The sequence below is a fragment of the Gigantopelta aegis genome, chromosome 3 (genome assembly GCF_016097555.1).
Source record: "Gigantopelta aegis isolate Gae_Host chromosome 3, Gae_host_genome, whole genome shotgun sequence".
NCBI classification, from domain to species: Eukaryota; Metazoa; Mollusca; class Gastropoda; order Neomphalida; family Peltospiridae; genus Gigantopelta; species Gigantopelta aegis.
Window position 1 is genome coordinate 81,292,904 of NC_054701.1, and position 26,043 is coordinate 81,318,946.

The following is a 26,043-nucleotide window of genomic DNA, read 5'->3' on the forward strand; positions in this document are numbered from 1 at the left end:
GGTGCAGGTAACTAGATATTAAGACAATTGGCATGAAGATTTATAGTAGCTGGAAATGTAAACAGACAATAATGATGTTGCCACTGTTGGTCAAAGATATATGGTTAGATTTATTGCATGTGATTGTTGAGCTACTTACTGAAGATTTAGTTAATAGTTAAAGAGGACTTTACATTGCACATCAATGCTACTTAAGCAATAAATGCTGTACCTAAAATAAGTATACTCAAAACAAAGAGGCTCAAATTAGGTACAGACATGCTGACCTAAAAACAGTTCACCTTAAAACCACTGAAATATGCTTAAATTATATTAAAATAACTTGAAATGCATTTCTGAATTTCTACAATGCTTCAGTAGTTGTTAATGTTGTTAATAACATTATTGTGCGAAAAACGACCTTGCTGAACTTTGAAGAGACAGAAACCTTTTGTGCTCTAATTATTGAGATTGAAAGCCCTGTTGATGATTTCAATCTGAAACAAGTAAACTCATTTTTCTAAAAGTATTCTGATACCCCTCTCCAACTGGTATGGCCTTAAAAAAATAAAAATATATATAGTAATAATAATATGGCTGTATATCATTTTCCCTATAGCTGTGTATGTACATTCATGATGTACATGTGTGTGTGTGTGTATATATATATATATATATATATATATATATACACAGCTATAGGGAAAATGAAATACAGCCCTATTATTATTACTATTAAACAACCTGCAAAACTTGGTAAAGGATTATCACAGTTGGACAGTAAAAGAAGTTGAAACATAAGACCGGCCTCGATGGTGCAGTGGTTAAGCTATTGGACTACAGGCTTGTATAGTTACAGGTTCGCAGCCTGGTACCGGCTTCAACCCAGTGCGAGTTCTTAAGGATTCAATGGGTGGGTGTAAGGCCACTACACGCTCTTCTCTCTCACTAACAACTAACAACTAACCCACTGTCCTGGACAGACAACCCAGATAGTTGAGGTGTGTGCCCAGGACAGTGTGCTTGAACCTTAATTGGATATATAAACAAGAAAATAAGTTGAAATGAATGAATGAATGAAACATAAGAAGAGAAGCCAGATCAGGAAGAAATTAGATGGAATTCAATGGGAAAAAAAAAGGGAAGGTCTGTGATGGAATTCAATGAAAAAAAGGAAGGTCTGTCAGATTTGTTTTGGGTGGGGTTGCAGGAGGCACATTGTCATCTCTTTGTTTTGAAAACCTAAGTATTTTAACCCAAATTGCTCAAAACTATTTCACACATAGGGAACATTTTGTTCAGTATCACATCACACTTCGATATATGCCAGTTTCAGAAATCGTAACTCAATTTTAAAACATTAAACTTAAACAATAGTTGAGGGGCGATCTTGCAGTGCGATGCTAAAAGACTTGCAAAGAGGATGCTTTGTTGTCTAGCAGAGCCTAAGCGAGCTTTGTGAATTAGGCCCATCTCACAGTGCAATGCTAAAAGACTTGCAAAGAGGATGCTTTGTTGTCTAGCAGAGCCTAAGCAAGCTTTGTGAATTAGGCCCATCTCTCAGTGTAATGTTAAAAGACTTGCAAAGAGGATACTTTGTTGTCTAGCAGAGCCTAAGAGACCTTTGTGAATTAGGCCCCAGGCCTCTGATAATTGAACATTTGCGTGAACCAGTTATGGGTTACACAAAAACAAATTCAGGTAACCCATTTTGTTTTTAAGTAACCCGTCATGAACATGTAAATGATGTCATAAATTCAGGGCTTTCAGAATTTTTATAAAATCCTTCAGTGATTTTAAAAAAATTACTAGCCATGATTAAAAATTCACTAGCCCTACTTTACTGTAAGTAAATATAATTTTACTAATTAATAGTAATAATCACATATGTCACCTAAAAGGGAGATAGAGCTTGAAAACACTAACATTTGGGGGTGGTGGTAGGGCAGGATATATATATATTTACAAAATAGACTTAAAGGTAGGGTCAACTCAAACAAGAGCCTTATGTGTTGGAAAGATGCATACCCGGATCACCAACACATACTGACACTTTAACAAATGAAAAACGCGTAATTTTAGAGTTAATAAAAAAACATGATTATTCCTGCTAACTGGGGGCAGCCATTTTTTTTCATATTTGTGACGTCCGATGTCTAGCTTGGGGCGAAGTGACGTCAGCTCTGTCCATGTCCTCTGTGCACAATGTAAACAAACGCTCTAATTTACGACAAGGCGCTTCACTTTTATCAACCTGGCTTGTAAAACGACATAAATGACTTAACAGTATAATAAACTATTTAACTAAATATATTTCAATTTGCATCAATAGAACGAAATGGAGTTATAGTATTTTTCTTTTTAAAAAAATCCAAAGAAAAATGCATATTATTAGGCCTATTGGTAGGGTACTTTCGAGCAAAAACGACCACTCACGATACCCAAGTGATACTTTTTTTTTTTTTTGGTCAGTTTTGTGATTTTAGATGGGAAAGTACTTAATCAAGGGTTTTACAGAATTACTTACAGTAATAAAGTGATAATGTCCATTACGATTTGAGGGGTGTTCGCGCGGCTATCAGACAATACCTTGTGACCTTAATAAAAGAGGCATGTCTTTTTAGTGTGTCTAGACACAGTGTCTGGGCGACCGTCTAAATATACACCTGCCAATCAAGAACCACAGATACAGGCCACGGAAAAAAAAGACCAATTAACCAAGAACATTTTTGTTTCTTCAGTTCGAAGACTAATTCCTGATGTGACACGGTAGGTATTACGTAACCACCAGCTCGCCCGAGGGCGTATTCACTGGGATGGTACAAAATGGCTGTGCCCATTATATATAATAGCCGTCACATTTAACCGTTTTATGAATTAACTATACGATTATACTTGTTGATATTAAGCAATAATGTGCATTATATATCGTTTAATATGCATACCAGGCCAAATGCCTTAATTGTCCCCTCCTTTAACTGCAGCAATTGACAAATTACAAAACAGACATAACTGTAGCATTTGACAAATTACAAAATAAACTTAGCTGCACCATTTGACCCAAAAAAATCACTAGCCGTCGGGCATGGCAATAGTAGCTATTTACTAGCCCAACATGGAATATCACTAGGCATGGGAGTGGGGCTAACATAATCTAGAAGCCCTGAAATTCAATGTGCAAATGAAAAATTGGTTATGCACAAACTATACTTACGCAATCAACACATGAATGAAATTATCGCTCTCACAATTTTCAAAGGCCTGTAGTTGCTAATCATTTTTTAATTGACTTGAAATATTGTTAATTAAAATTGAAAAATACTAAAATGTTCCTTGCAAAGTAGAAAGAAAATCCTAGCATGCCCACCACTGGTTAAATGTTAGATTTGTCCCTGAATATATTTGTTTTGAACCCCATGTTTGACCTTTGGTATATTGGTATTGTACATTTGTAAATATTACGGTTTGTTTTGTTTGACGACACCACTAGAACACATTGATTTATTAATCATTGGCTATTGGGTGTCAAACATTTAGTAATTTTGGCATATAAGTCTTAAAGAGGAACCCACTACATGTTTCCATTAGTAGTAAGGGATCTTTTGTATGCACCATCCCACAGACAGGATAGCACATACCATGGCCTTTGATATACTAGTCCTGGAGCACTGGCTGGAATGAGAAATAGCCCAACCAACAGATATTGATCCCAGACCGACCATGCATTAAGCAAGCGCTTTACCACTGGACTACGTTCTGCCCTATTTGTAAATGTGCCGTGCAGTTGAATGAATGTTTAAACACATACACTCTAGCACAAAAAAAAACATATCCGCTTTTGGCTGTCATTTTTATTTATCTTGAATTATTGACATGCCATCAGCCTTAGATACAGGCAACAAAGGTATCTAGGATAATTTTTAATGCCTTTTTATGAAAAATGTCAAAATCATAGTTTCCTTAACATAATACTCACATACAAGTATGACCCTTTTACAAGTTTTATGCAAATGATTTTATATACTCTGTATTTTACTTCAGTAACATTCCATTGTCAGGGTTTCTGCCAAAGGATAAAACGGGTATGATGCCATACCCAAATGTTTTGGCAGATTTAATTTTTTTAAAGTTAACTTTTTGATTTTCTTAACCCTAACCCTAAACTTAACACATTTTTTTTCTGGGGGAGACTGCTTGCATTAAATTCCATAGCACCATACCCAAAAATTTCTTTCTGGCAGAAACACTGATTATGTCATTATTAAAAGGATGAATGCAGGATTTGTATTAGGGATGGGGTGCAACTTCAAAAAGAGCACATACAGCATACATAAAGTACAGTAATACTATGCCTTAAAAATATATCAATCTTCCACTAAAACACACAGCCTGGAAATATAAAAAAATTCACACTATAAAACCATTATATTTATTGGTTTAATACTGCATTTTCCAGGTTCTTCATTTGGGGTGAGGTGCATTCCATCACCACCTCCCCTTGGCTCTGCATCTGTAGTAGTAGTAGTATTAATTACATCCTAAATTTAATGCATGAACGAAAAATGAGTCGCGCAAAAGTAGATTTGCAGGAGTGACAAACAGACAAATATATCATTCTTGCCATTTCCAGAGATTTGTAACAGTGGTGTTGTAGGTCCAGTAATAAAATAAAATACTTTATTTGGTCAATGTTTGTAAAAATTATTTCCTGGCTTTATAAATCTGTGAGCTGTGATTGCTGTGATTGTCTAGCGGGTTTTAAAGCAAGTTCGCAAAATCTCGTGTTCATTGAGGCGTGAAAAGGTCTGACCTTTCATCTCTCGGAGGACAAAGAGTCCTAATTTGATAGAGCCTTGAATGGTTGAAATTAAGTACTATTGGAGATTAGAGCCAAAGATGTCTGCACAATAATATTAATTAACTTCAGGCCATTCCAGCTTTATTAGCCGTTGTGTAAAGGGAAATTTTATCCAAACAGTAGAAAACTGCTATTATAGTACTATAAACAAAAGAACGTTTTGGTTTGTACAGTACATGTATGTATGTAAAGTACATTGTTTTTGTCTTGCCTTTTAAGAAGTATAGTAAAACCTGTATAAACCAGACCCTGAAAAATCAGAATCAAAACCGGCCAAGTTCCATGGTGACATTGGTCCCGAATTTTCTAAATTCTAAAATGCGACCATCTAAACACTGGATTCTGTTTAAAACGAATAAGTATTAGGTCCCTGCCATGATGTGGTTTAGACATGTTTCACTGTACTTCTTTTCCGATGGCGGCAGCGATATCGCCAAGTTTTTGTGTTAAAGAAATTAACATTAAAGTTTCTTGTTTACATCAGTTTCTCATAAACTTTAAGTTCGGTCAGTCAAACTTGGTTTATAGTTGCAACTGTGGAGAGCACTGACAATTTTTGTGGCAAGCAAGACATTTAATTTTGCAGAATTCCTGTTAAACTTGGAATATATGGTGAAAACCTTAAAAATATAACTTATTTTCCTGATTTCAGCTTTATTGTGTAAAATGATTTTCATAAAGAACGTAGACCGGATTGATTTGAAATGCTGAAAAATTACTTTTATTTACATGTTGATATGGTAATAGAAATTTCAGTTCTTTAAAGATCATTTTCAGCTTTATTTTTAAATGGGGTTCATGTCTTTTATAGTGTCATGTTCCTCCAAGGCTTAATGAATGTCAAACTTGTACCAGGCTAATCAGTATGTTGAGTGAAAATTAGGCACATGCATGCAGGAACATAAACACATGCATTTCTCGATTGTCAAAGTCAACCATCTACACAAAACACAATGATATTCTTTATGTAGAACTATAGTCCATCCCATCCTCCTATAAAGATGTTTTTCGTAAATAATTTCAGTTTGGAGGTAAAAATCCCAGTAAAAGTGTTTTGAAAATAACAAAAAACAACAACAATTTTTGTGTGCAATTTAGGAAACAATCGGCTCAGAAATAAATAACTTGCAGGAAATTTCATAGTATGAAAGAAGGACTATAGGTTAACTTTGACAAACAATACAAAGTGGGGTATTTAGTCATTGTTTTTGCATAAACATCAGGGCTCGAACTTAACAACTGCGCCGACAGCAATTGCTGCTGTTGAGATATAAATTATTGTAGGTAGAGAGCATCACCGACGGCACTTTTGTGCCATCGGTAAAGCTCGTCAATGATGGCAAAGTGTATACACCTGGTGTACATTTTCTGCCAATATTTAACATTTGCACATTTGAAATATGTCTACATACAGCAAAATAACCCTTTAATCATGTGTATTTGCTGCAAATGTCACTTTAAAAAAATTGCCATAGGCAGACTCAAAATTGCCGTCGGTGGGCCGTTTCACCTTTGGAATTTCTTTTTAAAATTGCAGAGGGAGACAAATTCTTAAGTTCGAGCCCTGAAACATCAAGGATTGTTTTCTGCATTCTCTGTTTAATATACCGGCCTTGGTGGCGTCGTGGTTAGGCCATCTGTCTACAGGCTGGTAGGTACTGGGTTCGGATCCCAGTCGAGGCATGGGATTTTTAATCCAGATACAGACTCCAAGCCCTGAGTGAGTGCTCCGCAAGGCTCAATGGGTAGGTATAAACCACTTGCACCAGCCAGTGATCCATAACTGGTTCAACAAAGGCCATGGTTTGTGCTATCCTGCCTGTGGGAAGCACAACAAAAAGATCCCTTGCTGCTAATCGGAAAGAGTAGCCTATGTAGTGGCGACAGCGGGTTTCCTCTCAAAATCTGTGTGGTCCTTAACCATATGTCTGACGCCATATAACCATAAATAAAATGTGTTGAGTGCATCGTTAAATAAAACATTTCTTTTTTTCTTTTTTTCTTTCTCTGTTTAATAAAGCAGACATAAGTGTTCTATCTAGTCAATTGAAAGTTCATCTAACTTTTGATAGCGTGGTTAATACTACCAGTCTTGCCATAGGTGATAACTGTGACAGTGTGCGTTGTTAATAATTATGTATGCAGTTTTATTCCATCCTGTTCTACTCTGTCAAGTACCCTTGAGCTTTAAACACATGTGGAATACCTCTAAAACGATGTACAATAAAACCCCTTTAAACACATGTGGAATACCTCTAAAACAATGTACAATAAAACCCCTTTAAACACATCAGGAATACCTCTAAAACGATATACAATAAAACCCTTTAAACACATGTGGAATACCTCTAAAACGATGTACAATAAAAACCCTTTAAACACATGTGGAATACCTCTAAAACGATGTACAATAAAACCCCTTTAAACACATGTGGAATACCTCTAAAACGATGTACAATAAAACCCTTTAAACACATGTGGAATACCTCTAAAACGATGTACAATAAAAACCTTTAAACACATGTGGAATACCTCTAAAACGATGTACAATAAAACCCTTTAAACACATGTGGAATACCTCTAAAACGATGTACAATAAAAACCCTTTAAACACGTGGAATACCTCTAAAACGATGTACAATAAAACCCTTTAAACATATGTGGAATACCTCTAAAACGATGTACAATAAAAACCCTTTAAACTAGACACCCATGGAACCATACAAGTAAAAAATCCAGTTATAAGGATATCAGGTTTAAAGAGGTTCTGTTCTGCACTGATATTTAAAAGGGGACCCTGAAATCCAGAAAAGTGTCCGGTTTTGAGGAAATTCCAGTTTACTGAGGGTCCAGTTTAGAGGGGTTTTACAATACTATCATTTGTGCAAAACTAGAGGTGTGCTAAAAATAGTTATATTAAAAACAAGCCTTGGATATTGTCACCTGTGGGATTCTATTTGATATTTCTCAACCTATATATATATATATAACCAATTTATAAACCCGTGCGCGTGCTGTAACCTCACCGTGGTGCAGGAGTGTAACATTCTCTTTGAGAATGGCCAATACAGCACAAATTGAAATATTGAGTAAAAGTCAGTATCTATCTGTTATATTTGTATTTTTGCACAGTTCTTTACACTGTTTTTATTTAAATCTTGAATTTTTATATTGATGTTGATCATCACCTTATTTGTTTGCATTACCATAGTTTGACACCCAATAGCCGATGTATTTTTCGTGCTGGGGTGTCATTAAACATTCATTCATTCATTCATTCATTCAATTTATAAAATGCTAATTGTTATATTTTCCAGTGAGTGAAATCTAGGGGAAAAGTCCTTTTCTTAAACTACCAGTATTGTACATGTACATGTGTATATCAAATTCTAAATTTTAAACTTATTACAACTTCCGACAATAATTAATGTTTAAAGGGATTTATTTCTCATCAGTTTTCCATTGACATTTAGTAATCAATTTCACATCACGTTTTTTTTTTTTTTTCGTTTTTTTTTACAAGTGTTGTAGGTGATGTCTTTTCTGTCTGCCAAATGATAATTGCACTCTTAATAACAGTACTCTTCAAAGCTGCTGTTTGGTAGAACTGCCAACTAATCTGGTAACAAGATTGCAGATAGTCGCAGCTACAAGCCGACTTGGCTGAACTGGTATGGGGATTGATGCACAGTCGAATAACATCACTCAGTCAGTGTTGTCACATTCCAAATGATTTGTGATTTTCTTTGCTACTCTCGTAGCATTTCTGAGGTCTTCCACAGTGTTCATACCAAGTGCAAATGTATGACCTTACATAGTGAAAGAGCACACATGGCCTATGGGTTAAATGCAGAAACAAAGTTAGGTAACCCATTGTCTGGTAGATTATTAAAAGGAGGGAATATTTTGTTCAGTATCTTGTAGCGATTCGCTACACACGTTTTATAGATCGCTATGTAATTTTAAAACAATAAACAGTAGTTGCTAAATCAATTTTCATTTGACTAGAAATATTGCTAATCAAGAGTGAAAACAAAACGTTCTCTGTAAAGGCCATGGTATGTACTGTCTTGCCTATGGGGAAAAGCACATATGAAAGATTCCTTACTGCTTTATTTGTAGGAGTATGTTGTGGCAGCAACAGATTTCTTTTCTTTGACTATCTTGACTAAAATGTTAAAATACTAGTAACACCAAATAGCTGTAGTTTAAAATTTAAAATGTGTGCAAGTGTCGTTAAAAGCACAGACCCTAGTTTCAACCCTGTGAAAATGGACACTAAGTTTGGTTAATCTATAAACCTGTAATACATCGGAATAAAGTTACAAATAGTGTGAAAGGAGAGTCTGTGATGTTAAACAGGGAAAATAAGACTAGAGCTCATCTCTGTGACCGTTACTTCTCAGAGGTACATGTATGTGCATTTTGAGAATTATAAGAAATGCATTTTGTGTAATTACAAACATCAGGATGACCAGAAACACTGGATGTACACAAATGGATATAATCTAAACAAGAAAATGCAAGCAATGTCTAATTTCAGTTATCAAAAAAACACTGGCACTACAAATATTGAAAAAAACCTAGGATCTGTCACTTTAAACAAATATGGCCTCTTATTTCAGTTGTTGCCTAGCACAGTGTGCCAATTTGTTGTGGATCTAGAAAAATTCTGTGGTATATATTGTCAAAGTTAAAGTTTGTCTTTGTTTGACAACACCATTAGAACACATTGGTTTAAATAATCATCGACTATTGAATGCCAAACATTTGATAATTCTGACTCGTAGTCATCAGAGGAAACCTACTACGTTTTTCCATTAGCAACAAGGAATGTTTTATTGTTGTTGCCACTTTGGTTTTGATTTGAATCATTTGGTGACACTGTGATTGTGGAAGCATTTGCCTCAGTACACTCTGAAGAGGCCATTCACTTGTTTTTATCAACAAACAAACAGAAACACAGCAGGCATGTTATTAACTCTTTTGAACATGAAAGGAGAGACGTTAATGTAGGCAGCAATTAGCGTTTCTCTAATCAATATACAGCCGTTATTACCAACAGCACACTGCATATGCGTTCTGATTGCTGACCCGTGCAAAGGCTCTGACTTAATGGCTCCTAATGTTTGTCACTTGTTGATGGCCGTCCTTGAGAGAATGGGATGAACGCAAGTGCTTCATTACTTCAGGTGTGATGAAAAAGTAAAGGAATGTTAGCTTTAAACCAATGCTATGCAGCACTTGTTTAAACAATGGCTGTTTTGCTGGTGAACGTGCAGTAATTGTGACATTTGGTCTGAGGAGAGAAAAGGGGAATGTTAGCAAGAGGTATTTTATATGCACTTAGATCCATTAGTGTCATGCTGTAATTAACATAAAAGAGATAATGGCAGACTGTAATGTCAAAATGCCAGAAAATGGAATGAGCCACGGATTCTTTAATGATGGAATGATATTCTTAGAGAGATGCCATGGTGCCTAATTCTGAAATAGTAAAGACTCAGTCAGATATCTAGGATTTAAGCTGGATGACAAAAATTAATAGCAATTTGGTGAATTTGATCAGAAAATGTGTAGCCAAATGCAACTTTCAAGTAACATTTAGCCAAATAATTTTTTTAAATAGCTGTACATATGCAAATGACACAGTTTTCAAATGAACCTTATGGTGAATTGGTAATGACATATACATTGTATTTGCCAAATTCAACTTTAAAATCACTTTTGGTGATTTGTCTAATGACAATTTCTATTTGTGACATGAATTCAACCAATCAGACATCAATTCTGCCCTGGTATATGGAAAAATGCAGCCAGTGCTGAATTAACGATTTTGAGAAAATCATGTTTTATAGCTATAAAAGCTATAAAGGCTTTATCAAGCAGTTGAATAATTTTGTGTCTCTAGGTTAGTGTTTCAGGAAGGTATTTCTTGGGGGGGGGGGGGAGACGTAGCCGAGTGGTACAGCGCTCGCTCGATGCACGGTTGGTGTGAGATCGATCCCGGTCGGTGGCCCCATTGGGCTATTTCTCGTTCCATTCAGTGCACCACGACTAGTATATCAAAGGCTGTGGTATGTGCTGTCCTGTCTGTGGGATGGTGCATATAAAAGATCCCTTGCTGCTAATCGGAAAGAATAGCCCATGAAGTGGCGACAGCGAGTTTCCTCTCTCAATATCTGTGGTCCTTAAAGGTAGGGTCAACTCAAACAAGAGCCTTATGTGTTGGAAAGATGCACACCCGGACCACCAACACATACTGACACTCTAGCAAATGAAAAACGCGTAATTTTAGAGTTAATAAAAAACCATGATTATTCCTGCTAACTGGGGGCAGCCATTTTGTTTAATTTTTGTGACGTCCGGTGGGATAGCTTGGGACGAAGTGACATCAGCTCCTGACCATCTCCTGTATGTACAGTGTAAACAAAAGCAGTAATTTTCGACAAGGCGCTTCTCTTTGATCAACCTGACTTGTAAAACAGCATAAATGATGTCATAATATAATAAACTACTAGTATTTAACTAAATATATTTCAAGTTGCAGTAACGGAACAAAATGGGGTTATAGTATTTTTCTCTGTTTAATAATCCAAAGGAAAAATTTACACTATTAGGCCTATGGAATGCTATGTTGGAGCAAAAACGACAACCCACAATACCCAAGTGATAATTTTCTTTTCTTTGGGACTATGTAATTGGTCAGTTCTGTGGTTTTAGATGGAAAAGTCTACTTAATCAATAGTTTTACAGAACTATTTACAGTAATAAACCATTACAGAACATTGCAATGTATGACTATTTATCATCCCGCGAAAACCAGGTAGATTGTGTTTTTCTAGTTCTAAGGCTCATTCCTGACATTACGCATTAAGTATTACGTAACCACCAGCTCGCCAGAGGGCGTACTCACTGAGATAGTACAAAATGGCTGAGCCCGTTATATATAATAGCCGTCACATTTAACCATTTTATTAATTAACTATATGATTATACGTGTTGATATTAAGCAATAATGTGCTTTATATATCATTGAATATGCATACCAGCCCAAATGCCTTAATTGTCCTCTCCTTTAACAATATGTCCGACGCCATATAACCATAAATAAAATGTGTTAAGTGTGTTGTTAAATAAAACATTTCCTTCCTTCCTTCCCCTACCGGTCCTACTGGAGGGAACTAAAGGTTTCATATTCATCCTTATTTCTGTCTGAAGCGATTTTATAATTCAATTTGGCGAATACATACATGTACAATGTATATGTCTTTACCATTTCACCAAAAGGTTCATTTGAAAACCGTGTCATTTGTATAATTATGTACAGCTATTTTAAAAAATAATTTAGCTAAATGTTACTTAAAAGTTGCATTTATATAAAGTCAGTATGCAGTGTGTATCTAGGGGGAGGGGAAAGAGAGTGCACACCTCACCCCAACTCATCACTAGCAAAATTCAGCATCCACCCCTGGTGTGTAAGCTTGTAATCGTGAGAGAGTTTTCCTGGTGCTGCTGCATGTGATCTACGCGCACTCGCACACAATGAAGGGTGATTATCGGCAGTGGACCATGGCACCAGATGTGCTATAACCACTCCATGCTCTTGGTATGAGGCTTCCAGTGTTGTAATTACCTCACTATAGTGGAGTGGAATATTCACATTGTTTCAGTGGAGCTGCTTGTTTCAATAGCTGTATGAAATAAGGTAATTATAGTTGAGAGAGAATAGGAAAATTTGTAAGGAGGGGGGGGGGGGGGTGTAGACAAAGAGAGATAATGACTGAATTCTTTACATATGATGACATTTTCCACCCTCAAAAATAAATTGGTTGTTGTGAGTCAGTGGTAAGGAGGGTAGGTGGGGGAGAGATAGGGGAGGGGGAGAGGTAGGGGAGGGGGAGCGATAGGGGAGCAGGGAGAGTGTGAAAGAGAAAGGGGACAGAGATAGTGCAGGGCTTAGTAGCTCTGGCACTCGCTAAATTAAAGAGAGGAAGGGAGGGAGACAGACAGACAGACAGTGAGTGTGTGAGAGAGAGAGAAAGAGAGAGAGAGATATATAAAGAAAGAAAGAACGAGAACAGCAACATCCAGGTCTATTTACTTTCTTTTGGAGGGTGGGGTGGAGGGGTAGTGGTAACATTTAACTTGGTAGAAGAAGATTTTCTAAGATTTACAAGTTCTGTAATCACTATCTTATTGCAATTTTTAATTAATTCAATTTCTGTCTACTTATGTTATATATGTTAAAATATTTCCATTCCATTATATATTTAAATGTGATGAGAAATACTGAATTCATCCCAATATAATTTCAGTTCAGTATTATTTATCATGAATTGATGAACAGTTCAAGTTTAAAGACCATCTATAGACATTATGTGCGAGTATAATGTCCTTCATATCAGTGTACCACACAAGTATATACAGCTTTTAGTTGTATACATGTATAATAGTATATTTGTTTCTTCTATATGCTGTAAGACATGAGAATAAAATCCACTGTCATTGTCATGGTAATCTACTGTACTATGATAGGTATACTGAATGCTAACTGAACTTATTTGTTGAACAAAGATCCCTTCCATGTTGTTCGGGGTGTAAACAAATCTCTGTAGCCTGTTAAGATGACCTCATTTTAAAAGTATCACAGTGTTGTGTTTCCTATATTTAACGTTTCAGGTACAGTCTTCAACGGGTTAATATAGGCCTGAAGGAAAAGAAAAGAAAAACAATTTGTTTACTGACACATACATCAGCAACTTTTAAATGCTGAAATATCCACTGGCCCTTAATTGATTTTGTTGAATATACTAAAGATAATCTAATGATAGCAGCTTAAACTATTGGCTATTTCTATTCTATCACAGGGGATCAATCCCCTATAGCGGGCCCATTGGGTTATTTCTCGTTCCAGCCAGTGCACTACAACTGGTACATCCAAGGCTGTGGTATGTGCTATCCTGTCTATGGGATGGTGCATATAAAACATCCCTTGCTGCTAATTAGAAAGAGTAGCTTATCAAGTGGCAATGACAGGTTTCCTCTCTCAATATCTGTGTGGTCCTTAACCATATGTCCGACGCCATATATCCGTAAATAAAATGTGTCGAGTGCATCGTTAAATAAAAGATTTCCTTCCTTCTAATATAGGGTTATTTCAGCACTTGGTCAACTGACAAGAAACCTACTGCTGTCACATTGATTGTTCACAGCAAAAAGCAGCAAGTGATCGTTTATATGCACTTTATCCATGGACTGAATAATATAATTCCATGATCTTTGATGTACCAGTCATGAGGTAGGTAGCCTTACACCTACCCAATGAGTCATTGCACTCGCTCGGGGTGAGGGTGAGGGTGATGGTGGGGGTGGAGAGGAAGGACGGGCAGAACATAGCCTAGTGGTAAAATCCTTACCGTATCAATCCTTGTTGGTGGGTCCATTGGACTGTTTCTTGTTTCAGTCCGTGCTCTACAACTAGTGTTAAATTACAAAGGTCATGGTATGTACTGTTCTGTCTGTGGCATGGTAAAAATAAAAGATCCCATGAATTGAAAAGAGTAACCCATGACATGGATTTAGCAGTTTCCTTTCTCATTAATATGGTCCTTGACCATTTCTAATGTAATATAACTGTAATTATTAAAGTGTGTTTAATTCATTGTTAAATAAAAAAAATACTTCCTTTGTTGGAATGGAAAAAACCCAAGTTACTCGAGGGTGATCCGATCCCATTGCACATCAGATTAGCACTCTATCACTAAAGTTCACCCTGTCCTAATCAATCCCACAACCCTTTGCTCCTTGCTCCTTAGGCAAGGGACACTACACCTATTAACAGGGCTGTAGCTGATTCCAACCCCCATGAGGGGTGGGCGTGGGAGTGATGGTAGTAATCAATACTGATTGCTAATTGACATGTACTCATTTACGCACGCTGTGCTCATTGACAGGTTACAACATTCATCATGTCATCTGGGATCATCCGACACAACCATGTCTAGCTGCAGAACTAAACTGCCTCTGGCTGTGATATTATAAGCCATGTAGGTTTATCATTTACTTAGTAGCTAGACATGTGTTAAAAGTTTGCCTTATAGCTATCTATAGTTCAAAGTGTATTTACATCTAGGTGTCATTAAACATCTATTACTTTCCTCTCCTTATACTATAAGTGGCTCTTCATTTTTGTGCCTTCATTTATATTATAGTTAATTTTGTGCTTATATACCCAAGTAATGTTCAAGCATGCTTTCCTGGGCACACACCGTGACTATCTGGATTGTCTGTCCAGGACAGAGGGTTAGTGGTTAGTTGTTCATAGTTAGTGAGAGAGGACAGAGTGTAATGGTCTTACACCTACCCCACTGAGTCATTAAACTCACTTTGGGTGGGAACCGGTGTACCAGGAGGCGAGCCCAGGACTTACCAAGCCTTAATGTCTAATGGCTTAAGAACAACTCCACCAAGGTGATCTTAATAATTTTAATATCCCTTTTAAGTATACGGCAGGTATATTTTTCTTTTAATTATCCCTTTTTCCTTTTTTGAAATGCACTATCCATGGCAGACACAATATACAGTGTTGAAGTTGAATCAAATATATTTGTGTCTGAAATGTGTGCTCAAATAAAAATCTTATAAATCTTAGCCAAACAAAGTTCAACTTCAATTTTTATTTGTCAGTAAATATGTTGAACTTTCTGGTTATTACATTAAAGAGAAGACAGTGTGTCATATGGATTATATTTCCCTGTATATCTTGAAGGAAGGAAGGAAAGGTTTATTTAACGACGCACTCAACACATTTTATTTATGGTTATATGGTGTCAGATATATGGGTAAGGACCACACAGATATTGAGGGAGAAAACCCACTGTCGCCACTTCATGGGCTACTCTTTTTGGTTAGCAGCAAGGGATCATTTATATGCACCATCCCATAGACAGGATAGCACATACCACAGCCTTTGGTGTACCAGTCCTGGTGCACTGGCTGGAACGAGAAATAGCCCAATGGGCCCACTGACGGGGATCAATCCCAAACTGACCATGCATCAAGTGAGCTCTTTACCGCTGGGCTACGTCTCACCCCTTGTATATATGTTGAACTATGTGGATAATAAAAAGCAGAAACACCTTTTGTACTGTATTCTCTATGTATGTCACTGACCACTGTTCACAAAGCAAATCTGGAACTGTGCAATATATGTCTCCATACAAAACTGTCTATGGGATGGTGCATATAAAAGATCCCTTGCTGCTAATCGAAAAGAGTAGCCCATGAAGTAGTGACAGCAGGTTTCCTCCCTCAGTATCTGTGTGGTCCTTAACCATATGTCCGATGCCATATAACCATAAATAAAATGTGTTGAGTGCGTCATTAAATAAACCATTTCCTTCCTTCCTTCAAGATATACAGGAAAATATAATCCATATGACACACTGTCTTCTCTTTAATGTAATAACCAGAAAGTTCAATATATTTCCTGACAAATAAAAATTGAAGTTGAACTTTGTTTGGCTAATATTTAGTATAGAACATTTTGAACTGTGTAATATATGCCTCCATACAAAACTGTCTATGGGAGGGTGCATATAAAAGATCTCTTGCTGCTAATCGAAAAGAGTAGCCCATGAAGTGGCATCAGCAGGTTTCCTCTCTCAATATCTGTGTGGTCCTTAACCATAATATGTCTGACACCATATAACCATAAATAAAATGTGTTGAGTGCATCGTTAAATAAAACATTTCCTTCCTTCTCTACGTGTGTCACTGACCACTGTTCACAAAGAACATCTTGGATTGTGTAATATAATAATTATGTCTCCATACAAAAGTGGAATTACTATCAGCAGAACATGATACATGTAATTATGTGCTTCTGTATCTCATAACACGCACATGCTGTGCTAACTAACAGCAATAGGTAGTTTGTATAACTCTCTATCATGATGTTGAACCCGAATTGAATAAACCAGGAAGTAATATGAAGTAAAGTCAAATATCACCTGCACTTATTGAACATTAGATAAGAACTCTTTCCTGAGGTCAAAGCTATTTGCATTTGTTGACAGGTTGGTTCTAAGTCAGTGAAATTTGTTTTATAAAAGGTATGTGCTTTCCCGTCAGTGGGAAGTGCATATCAAATATCACTTGCTGCATTAAGAAAAATGTGACAGGTTTTCTCTGATGACTATGAGTGAGAATTACCAAATGTTTAACATCCAATAGCTGATGACTATGAGTCAGAATTACCAAATGTTTAACATCCAATAGCTGATGACTATGAGTCAGAATTACCAAATGTTTAACATCCAATAGCTGATGATTAAATTCACAATTAATCAATGTGCTCTAATGGTGTTGTAAAAACAAACTTTAAACTTTTGTTTTATAAAAAATCCAGCCAATCATTCTGATATCCAAAGCTGTGGTAGTGTGTGTCTGGGAAAGACCATGTAAAATATCACTTGCTGCTAACTAAAAAGAATAACTCATGTGGTGGGAACAAGTGAAATCCATCTGAACAGGACCCTCGTAAACTGAAATTCCATCAAAAGCGGATGTTTTTTCGTGGTCACTTTTTTAAATATCAGTACTAAACAGAACCTACATACATTTCAAGAAGTGTTCAATAACAGGCCTGAAGCTTACAAAACTTTTATAGTCTAGACTCAAGACTAATAAGAGTCAGACTTTAATATTATAGAAATGTCATACAAACTGCAAGCATGTGATGTTAAATTGGAGGTTGGAGTATAGACTAAACTGAAAGATGGGGATTTTTTAAAACTGAAAACCTTTTTTTTTTTTCAATTGTACTGACTTTTCAGTGCCAAACTGAACAAGTTTTAATTAAATTCTGGAGACCTAAGACTATAAAATGAGCAAAATTCTGGTCAGAAAATTTAATTAAAACTGGACAGATACAAACCAATATTCTACAAGTTGACAGTATATTATTGATTTAGCCAAATTCTTATCACGTGAAATGGTCTATGAATGTTTAAAAAGTTCATTTTATCCGTGACAGTGGTGAAAGATGACACAGAATTGACAGGCAATCAGCACAGTTATTTATTTGTTGTGATAACTGTTGCCTTTCCCACCGATGCCATCCTGGGAACACCAGTCCGATTTGGTGCCGATTTGGTCTAATGAGATTAGTTTCCCATGAGATATCAAGATGAACTCCACAAAACTTTTGGTGTAAGCAATCATCTAAAGTGGCTGCATTATCTAAGCTGAGGTGTAGACCCAATAGTCATTTTATTCCAGAGAGACGTCATAGTCATTTCATTTCAGAGGCCTCATAGTCATTTCATTTCAGAGGCCTCATAGTCATTTCATTTCAGAGGCCTCATAGTCATTTCATTTCAGAGACCCTATAGTCATTTCATTTCAGAGACCTCATAGTCATTTCATTTCAGAGACCTCATAGTCATTTCATTTCAGAGGCCTCATAGTCATTTCATTTCAGAGGCCTCATAGTCATTTCATTTCAGAGGCCTCATAGTCATTTCATTTCAGAGGCCTCATAGTCATTTCATTTCAGAGGCCTCATAGTCATTTCATTTCAGAGACCTCATAGTCATTTCATTTCAGAGGCCTCATAGTCATTTGAATTCAGAGACCTCATAGTCATTTAATTTCAGAGACCTCATAGTCATTTCATTTCAGAGGCCTCATAGTCATTTCATTTCAGAGGCCTCATAGTCATTTGAATTCAGAGACCTCATAGTCATTTCATTTCAGAGACCTCATAGTCATTTCATTTCAGAGGCCTCATAGTCATTTCATTTCAGAGGCCTCATAGTCATTTGAATTCAGAGACCTCATAGTCATTTAATTTCAGAGACCTCATAGTCGTTTGATTTCAGAGACCCCATAGACATTTCATTTCACTTTACATTCATGTTTCTGTTCTATTCAGTTTAAGGCACACTGTGCAATGCTGAGCTGGATGGTTAAAAAGTTTTGTTTTGTTTAAAAGTTAAAAGTTAAAGTCATTTGAATTCAGAGACCCCATAGTCATTTGATTTCAGAGTCCCCATGGTCATTTCATTCCAGAGACCTCATAGTCATTTCATTTCAGAGACCCCATAGTCATTTGAATTCAGAGACCCCATAGTCATTTGATTTCAGAGACCTCATAGTCATTTGATTTCAGAGACCTCGTAGTCATTTGATTTCAGAGACCCCATAGTCATTTGAATTCAGAGACCCCATAGTCGTTTGATTTCAGAGACCCCATAGACATTTCATTTCACTTTACATTCATGTTTCTGTTCTATTCAGTTTAAGGCACACTGTGCAATGCTGAGCTGGATGGTTAAAAAGTTTTGTTTTGTTTAAAAGTTAAAAGTTAAAGTTTGTTTTGTTTAATGACACCACTAGAGCACTTTTAGCTATTGATTATCCAATGTCAAACATTTGGTAATTATGACATATAGTCTTAGAGAGGAAACCTGCTACAGTTTTCCATTAGTAGCAAAGGATCTTTTATATGCACCTTCCCACAGACAGGATAGCACATACAATGGACTTTGATATACTAATCATGGTGTACTGGCTGGAATTAGAAATAACCCAATGGATCTACTGATGGGAACATATCCCAGACTGACCATGCATCAAGTGAGCACTTTACCACTGGGCTACGTCCATCTCCTTGTTTTGTATAATGACACAACTAGAGCAGATTGATTAATTAATCATTGGCTATTGGATATCAAACAGCAGGCAATTCCGACAAGTAATCAGAAGAAAACATGCTACTTTTTTCCATTAGCAGCAAAGGATATTTTATATGCACTTTCCCACAAATAGGACTGCACATACCATGGCCTTTGATATACCAGGTGTTTTTTTGGATGTGTGGGGTTGTTAGGTGTTTTTTTTTTTGGGGGGGGGTGTTGGTGGGGCGGGGGGTGCAGGTTAAGGACTAGTCTGACAGGCTTGTAGGTCAGCATTTGTCAATAACCTGACTTGAAAAAGCACTATCACATGTCGGACTAGTTTATTTTTCGAACTCTGTAGATAATGAGATAAGATAACAAATTGTAAACCTAATGAAGGTACATGTAGTGTAAGCTGTAAACCTCATAAAGAAGTGGGGCGGGACGTAGCCCAGTGGTAAAGCGCTCGATTGATGTGCGGTGGGTTTAGGATCGATCCCTGTCAAAAGCGTATATGTTTTTTTGTGCTAGGGTACATGTGTTTAAACATTCATTCAATTGCACGGCACATTTAAAAATAGGGCAGGATGTAGTCCAGTGGTAAAACACTCGATATCTGTTGGTGGGCCCATTGGGCTATTTCTCGTTCCGGCCAGTGCACTATGACTGGTATATCAAAGGCCGTGGTATGTGCTATCTTGTCTGTGGAATGGTGCATATAAAAGATCCCTTGCTACTAGTTGAAAACTGTAGCGTGTTTTCTCTCAATGACTGTGTCAAAATGATCATATGTTTGACATCCAATCGACAATGATTAATAAACAATAAATATACTCTAGTGGTGTTGTTAAACAAATACATTTTACAAAGAAGCAAAATTGTAAACTTCATACCTCACAGTTAGACTTGTGAAGTGCACAAATGGGAAAGTTTAGGTTAATTAGATTAGATTAATTAATCATTAGCTATTGGCTGTCAAACATTTTGTAATTTTGAATTGTAGTCTTCATGGGAAACCCCTAATTTTTTTTCTGTTAGCAGTAAGGTATCTTTTATATGCACTTTCCCATACACAGAACAGCACATGCGTTGGACTTTGATATACCAGTCATGGGACACTGGTTGGGATAGGGGAAAAAACAACAATCAGAGAATGGATCCACTGAGGAGGTTTGATCCTGCATCCAAAGCACCTCAGGCAATCACTCTGCCGACTGAGCTAAATCTCGTCCCATGTAGTTTTCAGAGGAAACCTGGTACATTTTTTTCTATTAGAAGTAAGGGATCTTTTATCTTTTATATACACTTTCACACAGACAGGACAGCACATAACATGACCTTTGATATACCAGTCATGCGACTCTGCTTGGGACGGGAAAAAATCCAATCAGAGAATGGGTCCACCGAGGTGGTTCGATCGTGCAACCAAAGCACATCAGGGAAACGTCGTAAATGTTTTCTATTAGAAGCAAGGGATTTTTTAAAGGCACTTTCCTACAGACAGGGCAGCACCTACCAGTCGTGGGGTGCTGGTCGGGACGGAGAAACACCCAATCAGAAAATGGGTCCTCCCTGGAGGTTTGATTCTACAACCAGAGCACCTCAAACGAGCGCTTTACCGACTGAGCCAGATCCCACCCTGATCATTTGATAAAGACGAGTAAACCTCACCGAGATGGAGCAAATTGTAAACTGACTTCACTGCTCTGATTGGCAACATTCCCAAGCCATTCATTGACTGACCCAATCTACACATCCTCGCCTCGATTAGCAGGCAAATAACGGGAACAGCAATTCCTCTATTTGATGTTTCCTTCTCCGCCAGGCAGAACTAACCTGTGTGATCGTTTGCATAGGACACACCTACACTCAATGCTTTAGCCATCTGTGAAGTGAGCGGGCTTCACATACATAGCTGGCTTGTCTCGAGGTGACTGGATTTGCATAATTAGTGAACCCAGAGTGGAATATATCTCATATATCCTACATGCGGAGTCATGTAGACAGGTGATATAAATCGAAGGCATTTTCTTCTAAGGTGTGGCTGTATATACAGGTAAGCAAAATAGTTTTTCTCTTTCTGTTTCTCTGTCTCTCTGTCTGTCTCTCTGTCTGTCTGTCTTTCTCACTCTGTCTCTGTCTCTGTCTCTCTCTCTCTCTCTCTCTCTCTCTCTCTCTCTCTCTCTCTCTCTCTCTCTCTCTCTCTCTCTCTCTCTCTCTCTCTCTCTCTTAAGTTTGTTCTTTTGTCTTTATTTGTGCTTGACAAAGACAGATTTTTGCCTGTTTGTACTATCTCACAGGTTGTGAAGTATTTAACCACAAAGTTTGCGAACAATGATTTTTTGCTTTGTAATGTCAGGGTCAGGTGTTTTGAATACAAGTGCTATAGTTGTTTGTGAAGTCTGTGTTGTCTGTGTTGTGTGTGTGAACACCTCCACATGAGCACTGAGTAATGCCCAACTCTTGGCTCTTTCATGTTACTGTTTATAATAACGGGCTTGTTTTCAGTGAACTTTAGTAACTACTACCGTAGTTGTTTAATGTTCATTCAGTACATTTGTGTATTTATCATATAGTGAGATACATCATTGTATTTTCAAAATGAATTTTCATATTTACAAAGGAAGGAACCTTTTCTGACACCCAATTGCTGATGGGTATTTTTTTTTGCTGGGGTGTTGTTAAACATTCATTCATTCATTCATTTTACAAAAGAGGTATGTCAATGTGTGTGTGTGTGTGTGTGTGTGTGTGTTATTTATTTTTGTTAAATTTGTATTTTTATTACATACCCATTCGGACCGGTAATAATAATAATGAAAAAATTTAACCTATTATGTTGAATAAAAACCTGAACTAGTTTTATGGGGAATTCCGTATGTTATATTGTTTGAGAGTTAACTCACTTGAATTAGTTTTATCAGGAATTCCGTATGTTATATTGTTTGAGAGTTAACTTACTTGAATTAGTTTTACAGGGAATTCTGTATGTTATATTGTTTGAGAGTTAACTTACTTCAATTAGTTCTATCGGGAATTGCTTATGTTATAATGTTTGAGAATTAACTTACTTCAATTAGTTTTACAGGGAATTGCATATGTTATATTGTTTGAGAGTTAACTTACTTGAATGTTTATTTTAAATTTTATTTTATTTTTGTAGAACAAACTATTATTTTTAAACATTAAATGTAATACTGGCTATATTATAAGTTTAAAACACAAAATATTTTTTAAAATAAAACTATAGCTCCATTAGTGTTTCACACAATCCACAATCTTCCAGTCACAGAGACTGCCAACAAGACTGGTTAATGGATTATTTTCATGTATATTACTCAAAAGAATTTAAGGGTCAAAAATTTATAACCAAATAAGTTTCAGAGTTTATTAGATTGATGATGTAAACTACATCAAAAATTTAATTTATTGTTCCATATTTACAAAAAACCACAAATAAACGTCACTGTATACAAGAAAGTCACATGACATGCTGTCAAAGTTGAAGGTTGTCAAACATGGATTTTACACATTAGAACATTCGTTTAATAGTGTGTGAATCCACCCCTGGCACAATACACTCGACAATACGTCTGAAGAACACTTGGGGAATGGCCTGCTACTCTGCCATAAGAAGTTGACCCAGATCATGAAGGTTGGCCGGAGGGGCATGGTTATCCCGAACTCTCCTGCCTAATTCGTCCCAGGCGTGCTCTATTGGGGCCAAGTCAGGCAAATATGCTGGCCAATCCATCCTGGCGATACCTTGTTGTCTGAGAAAGTCCGTTACCACCCTGGCGCGGTGGGGTCTGGCATTGTCATCCTGCAGAACTGCCCCGCCGCCAATCTGCTGAAGGCCTGGGAGAACCAACGGCCGGATAATCTCATTCAGATAGCGGATTCCATTCAGATTGCCATCCACCACATATAGGGGGGTCCTGTGGTGGATAGAGATGCCGCCCCATACCATGACGCTGCCACCACCGAACCGGTGACGTTGTCTAACGTTAACGTCAGCGAAGCGCTCCCCAGGACGTCTGTAGACACGAACCCGACCGTCGTTGAACTGGAGACTAAACCTGGACTCATCAGTGAACATCACTCGACCCCACTGAACACGTTGCCACCGCAGATGAAGTGTACACCAGTGATGTCTGGACGTTCTGTGACGTGGTAGGAGTGGTGGTCGAACAGCCTGGCGACGGCAGCGTAGATTATTGGCTCTCAGACGATTGCGTATGGTTTGATCAGACACTCGAGTTCCAGTCGCAGTCCGCAGATTGTCACGTAATCGGCGTGCAGTGTTTGTGCGTTGACGTAGAGCCATATTGGTGATGTAGCGGTCCTCTCTATTTGTAGTGCTTCGGGGTCTTCCCGAACGTGGACGATTTCGAACAGAATTCGTTGCTTGGTACCGTTGCCACAGTCGGCCAACGACACTCTGACTGACACCAAGTCTCAGAGCAACATTTCTTTGCGTATTGCCATCCTGAAGCCAAGCAATAGCCCTTCCTTGATCTTCGATAGTCAGTTGAAGTCGTACCATTGTCGAATTTGGAGTGTGCACCGTACACGAATGCAAGCTCCAATTATACGGAAATTCAGCATTGGGAACATGGAATACACGTGCAAAGCGTGCAAATGAAGCGCTTTGTGAAAAAGCAAGTTATGGGCACTTAGCAGACCTTTCTCTTTCGCCCTAATTTACGTGCAAATGTAAGCATGTTTTCGCCATTAGAACTAGTCGACAGTGTCAATGACAGTGGATTTTAATTCATTTATGGGTTGCTTAGACCCACTTTCGTCAAAATGGAACAGTACCATGCGTGACATTATGGTCTAGCTAATATAATTGACATTCAGAAAATAATGTCGAAAATATCGTCTGACCCTTAAATTCTTTTGAGTAGTATACAAACATCAGCAGTGGAATATTTAACATTTTTCTCTAAATATACTTGCAAAATGCATGTAAGTGATGCAGTTCTTTTCCCTCAATAATCGGGAAAATTTACTCTCACAATGAACAAAGCTGACTAAGAGCCAAACACAACAGATTTTCAAAACTTGTACACAGTACCAGCATCTGAAAGGTTTTAGGTGAAAACTTATACACAGTACCAGCATCTGAAAGGTTTTAGGGGAAAACTTATACACAGTACCAGCATCTGAAAGGTTTTAGGTGTGGGACATAGTCCAATGGTGAAGCACTTGCCTGATGCACGGTCAGTCTAGGATTGATCCCCATCTGTGGGCCAATTGGGCTATTTCTCGCTCAAGCCAGTGCACTATGACTGGTATATCAAAGGCCATGGTATGTGTTATTCTGTCCATGGGATGGTGCATATAAAAGATTTCTTGCTATTAATGGCAGCATGTAGCTGGTTTCCTCTCTAAGTCTATATGTCAGAATTATCAAATGTTTGACATCCAATAGCTGATGGTTAATAAATCAGTGCTCTAGTGGTGTCATTAAACAAAACAAACTTTAACTTAAAGATTTGTTGTTGGGTTTTTTTTGTTAAATTGAAAGTTTTAATCAAATGCTGAAGAATGGAGACTATAAAATATGCAACTAAACTATATATTTGATTATTCAGTTTGCTAATTTGTGTCCGCTGGTTGGAAATCCATTTTGTATGCATTTTGGATTTTAAAAAACCAACTAAAAAACCTAAAAAAAAAATTTAACATTATTTGAGCTGACGTCATGCTTTACTGTGGTTGAGTAATGCTGTTTTATTTATATCATAAATCTATAGTCTGTCCCATCATCCCACAAAAATGATTTTTGTAAATAATTTCAGTTTGGTTTGATGTAAAAAGAAAAGTACAAGTGTTTTGGAAATAACAAAAAGACCTCTTAATTTTGTGTCCAGTTTAGAAAACAATTGGCTCATAAATAAATAAGTTGTTTGAAATTTTATGCTATAAAAAAGGCGTTCCCTGTGGGACGGACTATAGTAGCGACCTATTAATACGTATGTGTTTGGTAATCTAAGTGTATTTACTATTACAGAATATTCAGGACCATGTGAAAATGTGTCCATTTAAAATTTAAAAGTGCACTATTTGGTTAGCTACAGAAAACACTTTTTTTTTATGTTTAATGACACCACTATTTATTAATCATCAGCTATTGGATAGGAAGGAAAGGAAATGGTTTAGTTAATGATACACTCAACACATTTTATTTACGGTTATATGATGTCGGTCAGCTATTGGATGTCAAACATTTGGTAATTTTGACATGTAGTCTTAGAAAAGAAATCTGCCACATTTTTCATTAGTAGAGCAAGAGATGTTTTATATACACCATCCTACAGACAGGATAGCACATGCCACAGCCCTTGATATATCAGTCTGGTGCACTGGCTGGAATGAGAAATATCCCAATGGGCCCACCAACAGGGATTGATCCCAGACCAACCATGCATTAGGCGAACACTTTACCACCGGGGTACGTCCCCACCCCACCAGAACCAGATTCTGTCAAGTTACTATAGGAAGTGCAGTTGGTGC

The 26,043-nt window shown here is 37.2% G+C and overlaps 1 protein-coding gene across 3 annotated transcripts in view; it reads left to right on the top strand.

Moving 5' to 3' along the window:
- The window catches only part of LOC121369154 (protein kinase C delta type-like), a 99,421-nt gene that overhangs the window by 4,342 nt on the left and 69,036 nt on the right, over nt 1-26,043 (top strand). Inside the window, exon 1 of one of the 3 annotated variants that reach the window (XM_041494039.1) lies at nt 11,930-12,545. The exons of 1 other annotated variant lie outside the window; for it this stretch is intronic. The gene's annotated coding sequence lies outside the window, so the exon portion shown is untranslated. Of the gene's footprint in view, nt 1-11,929; nt 12,546-20,969; nt 21,578-26,043 lie in introns of those variants that run through there. One more of the 3 variants, XM_041494038.1, reaches the window with a different exon arrangement.